This window comes from Schistocerca gregaria, chromosome X, assembly GCF_023897955.1.
Source record: "Schistocerca gregaria isolate iqSchGreg1 chromosome X, iqSchGreg1.2, whole genome shotgun sequence".
Lineage (NCBI taxonomy): Eukaryota > Metazoa > Arthropoda > Insecta > Orthoptera > Acrididae > Schistocerca > Schistocerca gregaria.
Genome location: NC_064931.1, coordinates 453837841 through 453855239, shown reverse-complemented (window position 1 = coordinate 453855239; position 17399 = coordinate 453837841). Strand labels below are relative to the sequence as shown.

The 17399-nt window shown below is 44.1% G+C and overlaps 1 protein-coding gene and 1 pseudogene across 1 annotated transcript in view; one reads left to right on the top strand and one right to left on the bottom strand.

Moving 5' to 3' along the window:
• The window catches only part of LOC126299259 (solute carrier family 41 member 1-like), a 366437-nt gene that overhangs the window by 187507 nt on the left and 161531 nt on the right, over nt 1–17399 (bottom strand). The gene's annotated exons all lie outside the window — the stretch shown is intronic.
• LOC126299862 (5S ribosomal RNA) lies at nt 13819–13936 on the top strand (annotated as a pseudogene).

Here is a 17399-nt window from a genome sequence, read left to right as displayed (position 1 = left end):
CTACAGTCCGTAACCGCGCGACCGCTACGGTCGCAGGTTCGAATCCTGCCTCGGGCATGGATGTGTGTGATGTCCTTCGGTTAGTTAGGTTTAAGTAGTTCTAAGTTCTAGGGAACTGATGACCTCAGATGTTTAGTCCCATAGTGCTCAGAGCCATTTGAACCATTTTTAGAGAGGAGTCGTCAACATGACACCTGGGCGGTCAAACTGTGGCCGATGTTCTTTTAACGACGCGGTTGTTGTGAGGTGCTGAGGGCCGAGACTTCGTATTGATGGACGATAATCTCATGGAGTACAGAGGTTGATGTTTCCTTGGAAACGGAACATTTTGCAAGCATGGTGTGGCCTGCTCGCTCTTCCGATGTGAATCCCATAGAGCATGTATGTGATGCATTTGGAACACGGGGTTCATCACATCAGCATCTACCAACCACTCTCCAGTACTTGCGAGCAGCTTTGCAGGAAGAATGGGCGTCATTGCCTCAACATAAGACTGCTCACATCGCTCACAGCATGCTCCTTCGTTGTTAGGCCTGTACTACTGCCAGAGTTGGTCACACCTTATACTGAGCACATTAACCAGTGTCGGAATGTGTGTGAAAATTCATTAAGTTGAATAAAACGAAGAACATTTTGTTTACGTTCTGTATACTTTATATTGTTTCTACTTTACTATCACCTGTTTATACGATTTTGTGGCTAAATATACACAAAACATACCAAAATTGTCGTTTTTACTTTAATTTTGGACACCAGTGTATTTTCACCTAATGCGATGTAACGATTGTTTCGCACCTCTGTGTGAGGGTAACGAAGTTACTAGGCCGTAGTCTGGACTGAAGAGCTGCCGTACTTCTTCAACGTAAGCTGATGACATTGTAGCGTCTGTCTCTTTTGTCCGTTTCTTTCCGCTGACAAAAAGTTTTTGCACTTAATTTCCTGCTTCCTCTGGAATACAAACATGGGTACCTTCCCCTAAAACTGTGTTATTTTTCGTCAATAGCCTTCCTTTCCATTTCCTCTTTTTAAAGTTTACAGAACGCCAGTAAGTCACTTCTTGTTTGTTTGTATAGTCCACTATATACTGAAGGCCGTTGGAAATCAGTAAAGTCTTCCCTTTGGTGGTCTCAGATCTAAAGCACGGAACACTGCTTGCCAGTCAGAGGTCAACAGCAGTACTGTACTCTGGGTGAAAGCGAAGCACACTGCGAACTGGTGCTGGGACGGATAACTTTCTGCAAGAAATGATCTTTGGCCTTCCCCCAATACGTTGCAGGTAGCGGCGGACACGCCGGTGTATCCCACTTCTGGAACACCCTATCCATTACCTACAGTGTCCTGAGTCCTGTACAAATGTCAACTCATTCCCTCTACGTGTGTCACTCCGTGCAAGTGTCACAAATGGTTCAAATGGCTCTGAGCACTATGGGCCTTAACATCTGTGGTAATCAGTCCCCTAGAACCTAGAACTACTTAAACCTAACTAACGTAAGGACATCACACACATCCATGCCCGAGGCAGGATTCGAACCTGCGACCGTAGCAGTCGCGCGGTTCCGGACTGAGCGCCTTAACCGCTAGACCACCGCGGCCGGGTGTAGGTAACAGGCTACATAGGAATGGAAAAAAACAATAAATGTTTAGTACGGACTTGGAGTCAGTATTTGTGACTTACTGTTATAAAAATACGCCAGAAATATTTTTGAAGGAACTTACTTATAAAGAACTAAACCAAATGTGTAGTATTAACTTACTGCAGGCCAACAGTCAATAATAAGCAGTTTAGGGATACGAAAATTTCATTCAGCTTTTCTTGATCGAGATAAAATGTTCATAGCCCTTGACGACAGAGTGAAACTGCAGAACTTAGGAAGGTATGTTCACGAGTACACCCCGAATCAGTGCCACCTTCAGACGGTGGCGCAGCATGACTTCAACTACAGTTTTACTGTACAGTGGTCACATCAGAACTCAGTGCAAGCCAGTCCGTTACAAAGATGTTATTGTCGTGTAACCACTACGCCACAGGCCGTGAATTATAAACAGGTAAATGAAAATGAGCGTTTGGAGTCATTGGCCGGGAGGCCCCGTTCGGGGCAGGTCCGGCCGCGTTCGTGCAGGTCTTGTTACATTCGACGCCACATTGGGCGACCTGCACGCCGGATGGGGATGAAATGATGATGAATACAACACAACATCCAGTCCCTGAGCGGACAAAATCCCCGACCCAGCCTGGAATGTGACCCGGGCTCGTACGACGGCAATCCGTCATGCTGACCACTCAGCTATCGGGGCGGACATTATGAACAACTGCTCGTGGCGCTGCTATAGGTCAAACGGATATCAACTGTTTTTAAATAAGAACCCCCATTTTTATTACATACTCTTGTAGTACGTAAAGAAATATGAATGTTTTAGTTGGAACACTTTTTTCGCTTTGTGATAGATCGCGCTGTAATAGTCACAAACGTATAAGTACGTGGTATCACGTAACATTCCGCCAGTGCGGACGGTATTTGCTTCGTGATACATTACCCGTATTAAAATGGACCGTTTATCAATTGCCGAAAAGGTCGATATCGTGTAGATGTATGGCTGTTGTTGTTGTTGTCTTCAGTCCTGAGACTGGTTTGATGCAGCTCTCCATGCTACTCTATCCTGTGCAAGCTGCTTCATCTCCCAGTACCTACTGCAACCTACATCCTTCTGAATCTGCTTAGTGTACTCATCTCTCGGTCTCCCTCTACGATTTTTACCCTCCACGCTGCCCTCCAATGCTAAATTTGTGATCCCTTGATGCCTCAAAACATGTCCTACCAACCGATCCCTTCTTCTAGTCAAGTTGTGCCACGAACTTCTCTTCTCCCCAATCCTATTCAATACCTCCTCATTAGTTACGTGATCTATCCACCTTACCTTCAGTATTCTTCTGTAGCACCACATTTCGAAAGCTTCTATTCTCTTCTTGTCCAAACTAGTTATCGTCCATGTTTCACTTCCATACATGGCTACACTCCAAACAAATACTTTCAGAAACGACTTCCTGATACATAAATCTATATTCGATGTTAACAAATTTCTCTTCTTCAGAAACGCTTTCCTTGCCATGGCCAGTCTACATTTTATATCCTCTCTACTTCGACCATCATCAGTTATTTTACTTCCTAAATAGCAAAACTCCTTTACTACTTTAAGTGTCTCATTTCCTAATCTAATTCCCTCAGCATCACCCGATTTAATTTGACTACATTCCATTATCCTCGTTTTGCTTTTGTTAATGTTCATCTTATATCCTCCTTTCAAGACACTGTCCATTCCGTTCAACTGCTCTTCCAAGTCCTTTGCCGTCTCTGACAGAATTACAATGTCATCGGCGAACCTCAAAGTTTTTACTTCGTCTCCATGAATTTTAATACCTACTCCAAATTTTTCTTTTGTTGCCTTTACTGCTTGCTCAATATACAGATTGAATAACATCGGGGAGAGGCTACAACCCTGTCTCACTCCTTTCCCAACCACTGCTTCCCTTTCATGTATGGCTATTGTGATCAAAATGCCCAACGGGCGTGTGCTACGTATGCTGCTTGGTATCCTGGACGAAATCATCCAAGTGTCCGGACCGTTCGCCGGATAGTTACGTTATTTAAGGAAGCAGGAAGTGTTCAGCCACATGTGAAACGTCAACCACGACCTGCAAGAAATGATGATGCCCAAGTATTTGTTTTAGCTGCTGACGCGGCTAATCCGCACATCAGTAGCAGACAAATTGCGCGAGAATCGGGAATCTCAGAAACGTCTGTGTTGAGAAAGCTACATCAACATCGATTGCACCCGTACCATATTCCTGTGCTCCAGGAATTGCATGGCGACGACTTTGAACGTCGTGTTCAGTTCTGCTGCTGGGCATAAGAGAAATTACGGGCGATGACAGATTTTTTGCCCGCGTTCTATTTAGCGAAGAAGCGTCATTCACCAACAGCGGTAACGTAAACCGGCATAATATGCACTATTGGGCAACGGAAAATCCACGATGGCTGCGACAAGTGGAACATCAGCGACCTTGGCGGGTTTATGTATGGTGCGGCATTATGGGAGGAAGGATAACTGGCCCCCATTTTATCGATGGCAACCTAGATGGTGCACTGTATGTTGATTTCCTACGTAATGTTCTACCGGTGTCACTACAAGATGTTTCACTGCATGACAGAATGGCGATGTACTTCCAACATGATGGATGTCCGGCACATAGCTCGCGTGCGGTTGAAGCGGTATTGAATAGCATATTTCATGACAGGTGGATTGGTCGTCGAAGCACCATACCACGGCCCACACGATCACCGGATCTGGCGTCCCCGGATTTCTTTCTGTGGGGAAAGTTGAAGGACATTTGCTATCGTGATCCACCGACAACGCCTGACAACATGTGTCAGCGCATTGTCAATGCACGTGAGAACATTTCGGAAGGCGAACTACTCGCTGTTGAGAGGAATGTCGTTACACGTATTGCCAAATTCATTGAGGTTAACGGACATAATTTTGAGCATTTATTACATTAATGTGGTATCTACAGATAATCACGCTGTAACAGCATGCGTTCTCAGAAACGATAAGTTCACAAAGGTACATGTATCTCATTGGAGCAACCGAAATAAAATGTTCAAACGTACCTACGTTCTGTATTTTAATTTAAAAAACCTACCTTTTACCACCTGTTCGTCTAAAATTGTGAGCCATATGTTAGTGACTATTACAGTGCCATCCATCACAAAGCGAAAAAAGTGGTCCAACTAAAACATTCATATTTATTTACGTACTACACGAATATGTAATAAAAAATGGGAGTTCCTATTATAAAAAAGGCCGCAGTTGATATCCGTTTGACCTATGACAGCGCCATCTAGTGGGCCAGCCATAGCGCCATCTGGTTTCCCCCTTCAAGCTAGACAAGTTTCGTTCTTTGTAGTTTTTGCGTTTGACGCATATTTCGTGAGATATTTGGCCCCGTCACGATCAGTGGACCACCCGGTATTTTTGGCGGTGTCCAGATACTTTTGATCACATAGTGTATTGTAGTATTACCCTGATCAGCCAGAATATTAAGAGCAACGACTTACTATCGATATACACCCGTCCAGGCGATAGCAGCGACACGTGAAGACTATCGATTACTACGTCGGCACACGCACACGAATGTGGTGACAGAGAGCGTTGTGTCCGTGTGTAGAGTGGGGAAGGTGAGCGATCTACCTTAGTTTGACCGAGGGCAGATTTGTGACGGCCTGGAGGCTCGCCACGAGCATTTCAGAAACTGGACGACTTGTCGAGTGTTCGAGGAGTGCTGTGGTGAGTATGTTCAATACGTGGCGAAACCAAGGTGAAACCACGTCCAGACCTCATGGGGTTGGGGGCCACCCCTCATCAAAGATGTCTGACGTCGTAGACAGGGCAGACTGGTAAAACAGGACAGGCGGTGATCTGTGGCGGAACTAGCATCAGACTTTAATGTTGGGCATAGTACAAGTGTGTCTGAGCACACAGTGCCCCGAGAACTCCTAACGATGGGCCTCCACAGCCGACGACACATGTATGTAGAAATGTTAACATCATTACATCAGCAACTACGACTGAAATGAGCACATGGCCATCGGCACTAGCGAAGCGTTGCATGGTCTGATGAATCCCGATACCTGCTTCATCACGTTGATGGGATTGCTCGAATCCGTCACCTTCCAAGGGAACAGCCCGTTGACACTTGTACTGCGGGACGGAGAAAAGCTGGTGGTGGCTCTGTTATGCTCTGGGGAACATTAACCTCGGCATCCATGGGTCCAGTGAAGCTCGTGCAAGACACAGTGTCGGCCAACGAGTATCATACAGTGGTTGCAAACCACGTACACCCCTTCTTGATGGAAATGACATTTTTCAGCAAGATAATGTGCCGTGTCACAAGGCCAGGAGTGTGATGAAGTGGTTCGACGAACACTGTGGCGAGTTCGAATTGATGTGCTGGCCCCAACGCGACAGATCTGAACCTTATCGAACACATCTGGGATGTGATTGGACATAGCATCAGAACTGATCGCCCGCCTCCCCGGCATTTACGGGTATTAGGTGACTTCTGCTTGCAAATGTGGTGCCAACTCCCTCCAGCGTCCTACCAAGGCCTCATTGCTTCCATGACACGAGGCTTCGCCGCTGTTATCACTGCCGAAGGTGGACATACCGACTATTAAGTAGGTGGTCATAATGTTCTGGCTGATTAGTGCATAAGCTTCATATACGTATGGAAGATCATATATTATTTTCTGGTATAACCTAGACCACAGATAACTTTACCGCTGCGATCATGGATGACAATTGATTCCATCTTAACGAGTGATACCTATGGAAGTTCAGAGATGTAAGCGCACTAGCAATGGAATTGTAGAATGGATTGCATTGAAGAATGGCCAGTAGCCAAGGTATCGGTAGCTACACCTAGTCTTTAAGTATTAAAAATATTCGATGCAATATAAACACTTCACGTACAATATGGAGATATATAAATATCATTATTATGTTTTGTCTTAGGAAGACAGTTAAGTTACGATGGCTTCCATGTTCTACCAGTTTGAACTCAGACTTCCTGTTACACTACCACCTTCTTGTGGACAACTACTATGCCTAAATCTCACAGATGCACTCAAGAAATTGTATGAAGTCCGACTATGTAATGCTTTTGTCAAAAGGGTGGAAATCGAACCATGTGATGGAGTATGGTACAAAGTTGCAGATACACATATTTCTGTAAATGGATGCCGAGCAAGGGTACATCGAATGTATAAAATTATGATAAATTACAGGAACCTAAGTATTATACCTTCATATATCCGCTTGGTAAACCTCTAGCCACGGAGCTAAATGCAGATATTATTTTTCTGTTATAATCTCTCTTTATATTACCTATACCATCATAAATTTTGTACTTATCATTTTAGTAATTTGGATAATCCGCTGTTTTTACCTAGAACCGTCACTAGATATAAAAATTACCTGACATTCTAAGAACTCCTTAATGATTCCTAATGTTGCATGTGAATGACACTCTTTCAAACACGGTTTGCTTTTACATCATTTTCAGTTTAATAAGTGTATAATGTTTTATTGCCGATTACCGTCAAAATGACCTAAAACACTGTCTGTCTTTAGTTCGACCACAATTGCGACCCATAGTGTTGTGTATTGGCGATGTTCCTTAGAACTTAGTTCGTTGCACAGACATTTAACAAACTTAAAAGTTTTTTTGAGACTCTGTCTAGGGCTGACAATCAATTGTAATGTATCAATGCGATTAAGTATTACATACATTATATCGCTTCTGTTTTATAACTTCAGCAGATTGCTATCACGCTAGTTATTATCGTTAAATTCCTACTGGTTTAACTATAAGACGAGCTGTATTGTTGTCAATGATCTAATTTTATATACATTTAGATCTTATTCCTTTAAATGTTATTAGAACATGTAGATATCATGTAAGGTATATAGTCAGCTGCTAAGGCCACACAGCGGTCTTTGCACCAAGCAATGTGTCAAAACCTAGCGGCTGTCAGTAGTATTGGGACAAGGGGGGCATCAGTTCACTCTGCTTTGTTGCCAGATGTATCCAAGACGGCGGCTATGACGTCATCCACGATGGCATCATGTTGACTAGGCAACAGCGCATGACGTCATCCAAGATGGCGGCCATTACGTCATTCAAGATGACGGGAAGCATGAATTTTGGCAGGAAAGTTGCCACGCCCCCCCTCCCTCAGAAAAACAGTGTGAAGTTCAAACTGAAACATGATAATGAACCAAACCCCTCTTATCTCTACTAAGAAAAGAAAGTGGTAGGAAGATATTTAACTTGGGCTACCTCCACTAACCTAAGTCACCAGACCACCACTTCCTCTTATGAACTGGAGTCAATATTGAATTCCAACAGGATAATTCATCACATCATGGTTAGCACCACTAAGTAAACAAAATTATGGGAAGATATAACACTTGGGCTACTTCCACTAACCTATATGACCCGACTGCTACTTCCACCTATGAACTATTGCCAAGTTTGAATTTCAGCCGTAAACAAAGGTGACTTGGTGTTTGACTACCAACCTAGTAAAATAGTGGGAAGATAGGTCACTTGTACTAAACTAAGTAATCCGACTGCCACCTCCTCCTACAAACTGGCACAAAGGTTGAATTTCAACAGGATAATGCACCACTGCTGTAAGAAAATAATGGGGAAATAGCTCACTTAGCATATCTCCACTAACCTGCCACCCGAATGACACTTCTTACGAACTGGCACCAACTTTTAATTTTGGCAGTAAACAAAATTCAATTTCCATATACCTACTAAGCCAAGAAAATGGCGCGAAAGAAAAGACACTTGTACTAACCTCAGTAGCCACATCGCCCCCTCCTCCTAACGATTCGTGGGAAAGGACTTGGACATAAGTCTTTATTTAAACAATTCCATGCAGGTGTGTTCACCACAATGTCAGGAGTCCAATTGACAGTACACATCGCCATCACCATAGGGCGCTCTCATCTGTGACATTATCCAAGATGGCGACACCCAGCGTATTCATCAAGAGCTCCAGACTCCAACTGACTTAGTACACATCGTCATCGCCAGAGGGTGCTGTCGTGACGTCAGGTGATGACGCAAGTACCATTATTCAAGATGGCGGCATACAATGTGTTCACCACAAAGTCTGGTACAAATTGACACCACCAGAGTGTGCTACTATGGACTTGGAATGAATTTTCGCGAACGCAACGCCCACATGGAATTAGAAGGAAATAATTAAAGTCTCCACCACGATATCCAACTGACCGCCACATCCCCTTACCGACCCATGTTGGCAGGCTAACGTATACTAACGTGCACTAACGTGCACTAACGTGTACTAACGTATACTAACATGCACAGTGCATGACGTCATCCAAGTTGATGGGCCGAAATGGCGGAAAAACTGTTCTGGGTACAAGTCTTTAGTTGCAGGCAGTGTCTCCACCACGAGATTTAGTGTCCAACTGACCTAATGCACATTACTGCCACCAGAGGGTACTGCCAACCCTCCTATGATCCAATCCCAGATGGTGGTCTACAGGGGCGAAAATGGTGAGAAAATGACTCAGGCTGCACTGGGCCGCTGCGAAGAGTGAGAATGGAGTGCACTCTATTTATTTTCGGACATTTTGTCTAAGTGTAGACATGCTCAGTACTCGTAACGCATAGCACAGTCTACAGACCTGCTCGCAAAATAATGCAACAGACACGCAACTAACGTATGCAGACACTGCTACCTGTCCACTAGAGTGCATGGGAGGCTACCGACAGCCCTGCCAAGTGACACAGCCGTCAGCTGTCAAACCACACATGCCCATAGGCATGACACGGATACATCCCTTTTCATACTTGACAGTAGAGAAATTCGTATCGCAATACGTGTTCACCTAGACGCCGATGATGACGTGATCGGATGGAGGCAAAGACTTACATACAGAGCGACGACGCTCCTAGGCAAGTTGCGAGTGCATGTGGTCGACGCAGCCGATGCAGGTGAAAGTTGTGTCCATACAGTTTCTGTTATACCAACGTCATAGAATTACAAGCCGCAGTGCTCATATGCAAGACATTTCTGGACAGCACACGTCTTTACCACGGATGGCACAATAGCACAGCGTGCTTCCATCTAACGGAACATACAAGTCGCATTCGGCCATTCGTACACCTACCAGCATGGCTCTCATCTCGCTGCAAAACGTCTGTATACCGAGTCGCCTTCTAAAACGTCCTCAATGTTATTCTTATGTCACATGGCTTTCTTATAAAAAAATGAGACCCAAGTCGACCTCTCGGGAATTGTATAGTGTCACAGAAACAGTTAACGCTCGCTTCCTTGATGCCTCAGCTTGCATGGATGGAAATTCTTACGCCAACAAAACCTCTTTACGAAAATAACATCGAATGCAGTCTTCCCAGCTCTCCTAATGTGCTACCCTTCCATATTTCAACATACGCAAACGTTCACTCCCCTGTGTAGAGGCTCCTATATCCCACCACAAACGATGTGAAAGAATCGTGCATTCTGATTGGCTCTTATCGAATTTACTTGCAGTATTACTCATGCCACCGGTATTGAAGCACCATCCACCAATTCTTTCTCGGACTTTCAGCGGTTATTTCACACAGATCGCTATCTGCATTGACAGTTAAACGCGCAAAGTTGTCTGCAGATTATCAAATACATATCAGACTCACAAGAATATTAGAAGCCCGGAAGATATTTGCCAGTGTAACTACACTTAAATATTATGATTACTGCTACAGTCTGACACCAATCAATGTACAGTTAATCATTCCTCTTGACGACTGTGTTTCAGTATCTATAGCACATATAATTTTCCACATAAGAAATCTCTCTCATACCCTCGTGGTTATCCATGTGCTGAATCTATACGTCCCTCACGATAGGACACACAGTCATCCTCTGTAGTCATACTGTAACATAAACAGTATTAACTTTACAATCCAATATATACACGTTTTACACAATGTAAGCAACAGTAACTTTAAAATACAATATATACACGCTTTACACAAACAGTGCAATTATCTTTTATATGTGTACAGCACCTGAAAAGATCATCATACGCCTACACTCACACCGGCTATATGCTACGATGCTCCCCAGTACTAAGGAAGCACTGTCAGCCTTTTCTTTCTTTCTACAGAAGCGACATTCAGGGGTAATAAACAACTTTACACTTATCACCATTTTGCATCGACAACTAAACCTCGCAAAGTTGTCTACAGATCATCAAATACATACGAGACTCGCAATGATGTTCGAGCTTGAAACCGAACACCATCCTAGCAATATACCACCGAGTACTGTGTTGATCTAGTAAACATACAGTTCATATCCTCCACCATACAAAAACATCCTTTTACATCAGCTGGCCAAGGTCGCTCTCGGAACTGTTCTACAAACTCGCGATCGTTTCAAAAATGGTTCAAATGGCTCTGAGCACTATGGGACTTAACATCTATGGTCATCAGTCCCCTAGAACTTAGAACTACTTAAACCTAACTAACCTAAGGACATCACGCAACACCCAGTCATCACGAGGCAGAGAAATTCCCTGACGCCGCGCGATCGTTTCCCCTCGGCACAAACGCGTTACTGTCTCTGTTTCCTAGCCTGCTCGCCTTTCTATGCACATCTCCGGACTCGAGGATTACAAAAACACACACATTTTCGCCATAATATTATGCCATTTTCGTAATAGTTTTCCATATCAAGCACTAAGCAGCATCTTACCGATCGCTAACGCAACATAATTCACGAGATATAGACTGGAAATTATTTCTCTACAAACACCAAACTTCAGCTACGTGGCGCATGCTCTAGACCACTGACCTACTAGTAACAAACACATGATAAATGATTTCCACCCGCGAATACCGATCTCGCTGATCTAACGTACTACAAATCATCTATATAATTTACAAGCCAACACAGGCCTTACCATGTCTAGAGAATAGACAAATGTATCTTCCACGTGCCAAATCCACACACCACAATCGATCTTCTCTCAACTAAATAAAGACGCGAAATGTGCAGAAGCAATCAACTGAACAATTTACATGGGAGGGAATAACGGTCCAGCGCAAATGCACCTCCGTACACGATCTTCTCAAATTTCCACTTGATCACGAAAGTCGCCCATCTTACGATCGCGATCTCAATTGAATTTCATTCGACAATGAGCGAAGTAACCAAAAAACACCCTACCGAAGATGTGGCTCTGGAAATCGAAATATCTCTATCTTCCTTACGACTGGACATACTCTTCCCTTTGTTATCACAGTACTCCAAGTCAAATCCATACCTTCCTTACAACAGGGCATAGTCGTCTCCTTTCCACAAAGACAAGCTTTATAGACCTCATGCTCAAAAACTTACATATAACATATCCAGCACTACTACCAAGAATATAAGTTCGTCAATAAATCTTTGTCTACTATAGGCAATAATACTGACCGAAAATCAACGATGGGTGTGCATGTCCCTTAGGTTCTTCTTGCGAGTCCTATCACCATGTCATAGAAACAGAGACGTATTCGACAAAATGTTAAAGAAAAAACCCGATTCTAACAATTACTGCACGTTACTCTCACAACCGCTCTTGGTTCTACAGGTACACACAAGTATCCATGTTAAAAGCTACACCCGCTTTACAAATGATGGTACAACATTAACTCTAAATGAGGTAGTTTTCTTTTTTCCAGACAAATACCGTGACGGTGGTCGTAGGAATGTGTAAGCACACGATGAAACTTCGGGATAAAAACAGTGAACTTTGAAAGTGATTCGGGTAAAAAACGTGGGATGTAAGCGATATTTGCGACTCCCTCACACCGACCCGAACTAGATAACTGCAAGTCCGCCATAGCGCAATTTGGTGGTGAACACATTGTATGCCACCATCTTGAATAACGGCACTTGCGTCATCACCTGATGTCACGACAGCGCCCTCTGGCAGTGGTGATGTTTACTAAGCCAGTTGGAGTCCCTGATATTGCGGTGAACACACTTGCGTGGAATTGTTTGAGTAAAGACTTATGTCCAAGCCCTTTTCCCACGAATCCTTAGGAGCAGGTGGCGATCTGGCGACTGAGGTTAGTACAAGTGTCTTCTCTTTCGCGCCATTTTCTTAACTTAGTAGATATATGGGTACTGAATTTTGTTTACCGACAAAATTAAAAGTTGTAGTCAGTTTGTAAGAAGAGGTGGCTGTTGGGTGACTTAGGTTAGTGGAGGTATGCCAACTGAGCTATTTTCCTGGGACTTTCTGTCCTTAATAGAGATAACAGCAGTGTGATGCATTATCCTGTTGGCGCCAGTTCGTAGGAGGAGGTGGCAGTTGGATGACTTAGGTTAGTACAAGTGACCTATCTTCCTCCATTTTCTTAGGTTGGTAGTGAAACCCCAAGTGACCTTTGTTTACTGTAGAAATTCAAACTTGGAGTCAGTTCGTAGGAAGAAGTGACGGTCGGGTGACTTAGGTTAGTGGAGGTAGCTCAAGTGAGATACCTTCCCGCAATTTTCTTTACTTAGTAGAGATAACTGTTTCTTGGGGAGAGGATCGTGGCACTATTCTTGCCAAAATTCACACTTCCGCCATCTTGAATGACGTAATGGCAGGCATCTTGGATGACATCATGAGCTGTTGACAAGTCTACATGATGCCATCTTGGATGACGTTATTGCCGCCATCTTGGATACATCTGGCAACAATGCAGATTGCTACAGTACCGGTGACAAAGGTGTATACTACGTATATGCTGAATGTTGCGTTAGTTGAACGTTGTAATGGGCATCATCTGCCATACTATTCACATGTACCACATTACAGTAACATATATGTGATGATGTCTGATGCAAGATGATGTGAATACTGATGTCAGTTACTAAGTCTTCATGCCATATCGACTATGGTAAGACGATACCTTTTACATTTAGTCTTTTTAATGGACGGTTCCTTATGCAAATGTTGTTCGATTGTTTTCGCTGCTTCTTCCTTGTATTAATGTATATTTTCAGCTTTATGAGCAACGTGAAGTTACACTGACCACGAACGATTAAAAGCTGTTTTTAACTATGTCATGTGTAGATGACATAGCGATGTGTGAAGCCGTAATAGCAACAACACTAAACAGTAATGTTTTTGGTATGTACTCTGTAATTAATTCGTGTATATATTCTTGAAGTAAGTGGCAACGGCCTTGCCGCAGTGGATACACCGGTTCCCGTAGGACCACCGATGTTAAGCGCTGTCGGGCGCGGTCGGCACTTGGATGGGTGATCATCCAGGACGCCATGCGCTGTTGCCATTTTTCGGGGTGCACTCAGCCTCGTGATGCCAATTGAGGAGCTACTCGACCGAATGGTAGCGGCTTCGGTCAAGAATACCATCTTACGACCGGGAGAGTAGTGTGCTGACCCCACGCCCCTGCTATCCGCATCCTCCACCGAGGATGTCACGGCGGTCGGATGGTAACGGTAGGCCACTCGTGGCCTGAAGCTGGAGAGCTATATACTCTTGAAACTTGCTGCAGTATTAAGTGCAGTCCTGTAAGCTGACGTATGTTGCTACCATGAGATAGTTAGATTGATAGCTGAAATTAGTAATCAGTTCAGACAAAGAAGGCTTTATGTGCGCTCTTGTGTTTAACGGGGTTTCAATCCCTAACATAAATAAAAATTTCGCATGTCTCCTGGTTGACAAATGTCAACGAACTTGATTAACATGGAGTTAATAAATCATTTATATTGTGACTTAAATGAAAATTCTACTTTGACACGTCTTAGCTACTCACATGCTGGCACACACTATTTCCGTCCTCAACTCACACTCTAGAGCTGACGTAACCCCTTTCTAGGCCGTGATACACAGACAGCATTCTGTGCACCGAACAGCACCTCTTACTGTCAGTGTGAAAAAGAAAAATGCACAAAAACTGGATTCCTGGAAATATTACACTACTGGCAATTAAAATTGCTACACCACGAAGATGACGTTCTACAGACGCGAAATTTAACCGACAGGAATAAGATAATGTGATATTCAAATGTTTAGCTTTTCAGAGCATTCACCCAAGGTTGTCGCCGGTGGCGACACCTACAACGTGCTCACATGAGGAAACTTTCCAACCGATTTCTCATACACAAACAGCAGTTGACCGGCGTTTCCTGGTGAACCGTTGTTGTGATGCCTCGTGTAAGGAGAAGAAATGCGTACCATCACGTTTCCGACTTTGATGAATGTCGGATTGTAGACTATCGCGATTGCGGTTTATCGTATCGCGACATTGCTGCTCGCGTTGGTCGAGATGCAATGACTGTTAGCAGAATATGGAATCGGTGGGTTCAGGAGGGTAATACGGAACGCCGTGCTGGATCCCAACGGCCTCGTATCACTAGCAGTCGAGATGACAGGCATCTTATCCGCATGGCTGTAACGGATAGTGCAGCCACGTCAACAGATGGGGACGTTTGCAAGACAACAACCATCTGCACGAACAATTCGACGACGTTTGCAGCAGCGTGGACCTTCAGCTCGGAGACCATGGCTGCGGTTTTCCCTTGACGCTGCAGCACAGACAGGAGCGCCTGAGATGGTGTACTCAACGACGAACCTGGGTGCACGAATGGCAAAACGTCATTTTTTCGGATGAATCCAGGTTCTGTTTGCAGCATCATGATGGTCGCATCCGTGTTTGGCTACATCGAGGTGAACGCACATTGGAAGCGTGTATTCGTCATCGAATCACCTGGCGTGATGGTATGGGGTGCCATTGGTTACACGAATCGGTCACCTGTTGTTCAGATGTGTTACGACCCGTGGCTCTACCCTTCATTCGATTTCCTGATTTCTCAGGATCTATGCACCGAAACTGCGTGAAAATGTAATCACATGTCATTTCTAGTATAATGTATTTGTCCAATGAATACCCGTTTATCATCTGCATTTCTTCTTGGTGCAGCTATTTTAATGGCCAGTAGTGTATATCTAAACAAAAGTGTCAGAACACCCCTATGTTATAACCATTTGACCATTCGATATCACGAGAGGAGGACCCGCCAGTATAAAAGCAGGAAGGGAATAGAGAAGCGTAACAGCTAAAGCGGTCAATAAAGAGGACTCAGTGATTTCGAACGTGGACTAGTAATCCGATGACATCCGAGCAACAAATCCATCAAAGAAATGTCAACTATTCTAAAGGTGCCAAAGTCGACTGTTGGTAACGTGATTGTGAAGTGGAAGCGCGAAGAAACGATAGTAGCTAAACCAAGAATAGGCGGACCTCACATACTGACGAACAAGGACCGTCGAGCACTGGGGAAGGTGGTTCTAAAATATCGCCGCATGAAAACAAGCGGAAGGAATACCTGGTGAGCTCCGATGTGCTACCAGCAGTCCAGCTAGCACACAGAAAATGCATAGGGAGACGAGAAGAATGGGGTACAATGGTTGAGCAACTCTTAACAAGCAACACATTTCTGCAGTCATTGTTATGCGACGCCTGATGTTGTATAAAGAGTGATGCCACAGTGCAGTGGGTGACTGGAAACGAGTGATTTGCAGCGATGAATGAAGCTACAAAATTGGTTCAGATGGCTCTAAGGACAATGGAACTTAACATCTGAGGTCATAAGTCCCCTAGAACTTAGAACTACTTAAACCTAACTAACCTAAGGACATCACACACATCCATGCCCGAGGCAGGATTCGAACCTGCGACCTTAGCAGTCGCGCTGTTCCAGACTGAAGCGCCTAGAACCGCTCGGCCACTCCGACCGGCAATGACGCTATACCTTGTGGCAATCCGATGGAAGGATTTGGGTTTGAGAATGGCTGGAAACGCTACCTGCCATCATGTGTAGTGCTAACAGTGAAGCTGGTGTTACTGCAAGTGGGTGTTTTTTGTGGTTAGGGCGTGGCCTCCCTATTGCTCTTTAGAAAACTTTAGATCGGGATAAATATGAACACATTCTACAGCATCGATTATGGCATGCAGTAGAGTAACAAATGTCTCTGTGCACTATGGGACTTAACTTCTGAGGTCATCAGTCCCCTAGAACTTAGAACTACTTAAACCTAACTAACCTAAGGACAGCACACACATCCATGCCCGAGGCAGGATTCGAACCTGCGACCGTAGCGGTCGCGCGGTTCTAGACTGTAGCGCCTAGATCCGCTCGGCCACTCCAGCCGGCAGTAGAGTAACAGTTTGGAGACGGTGATTGTAACTGCATGACAATGCATCCTCTCATAAAGCATCTGCTAAGCAATGTTTTGTGAGCAATAGCGTTGCGGAAACGGACTTGCGTGCCCAAAGTCCCGACCTGTACCCAATGGAACATCTTTTGCGCGAGTTAGAACGTCGACTTCACTCCAGACACCAGCGTGCAAAGTTACCATCTTCTCTGGTTTCGGATCTTGAAGAAGAACGGGCTGCCAGTCCTAAAGAGATACTCAGACACCTCTTTGAAATTGTCTCATGGTCATAAAGACGAAGGAAGCCCACATCCTCTAATAGGTGACCAGATGCTTTTGAGCAGATTGTATATAGCGTGTGTTACTATACAATAAGTGATCACGTTTTCTTTAACACGTCAGTCGCCGGTATATACGTTATTTTTAAAATTACGTATGACGATATCAATTAGATGAAAATTCTTAAAGAAGGTTAAATAAAAAAACATAAAAAATCATTATGTCCTGAGAATTTTACTGAACACATACTACTCTCTTATGCATCAGCACATTTGACACAGACAGTGCTATAGCAT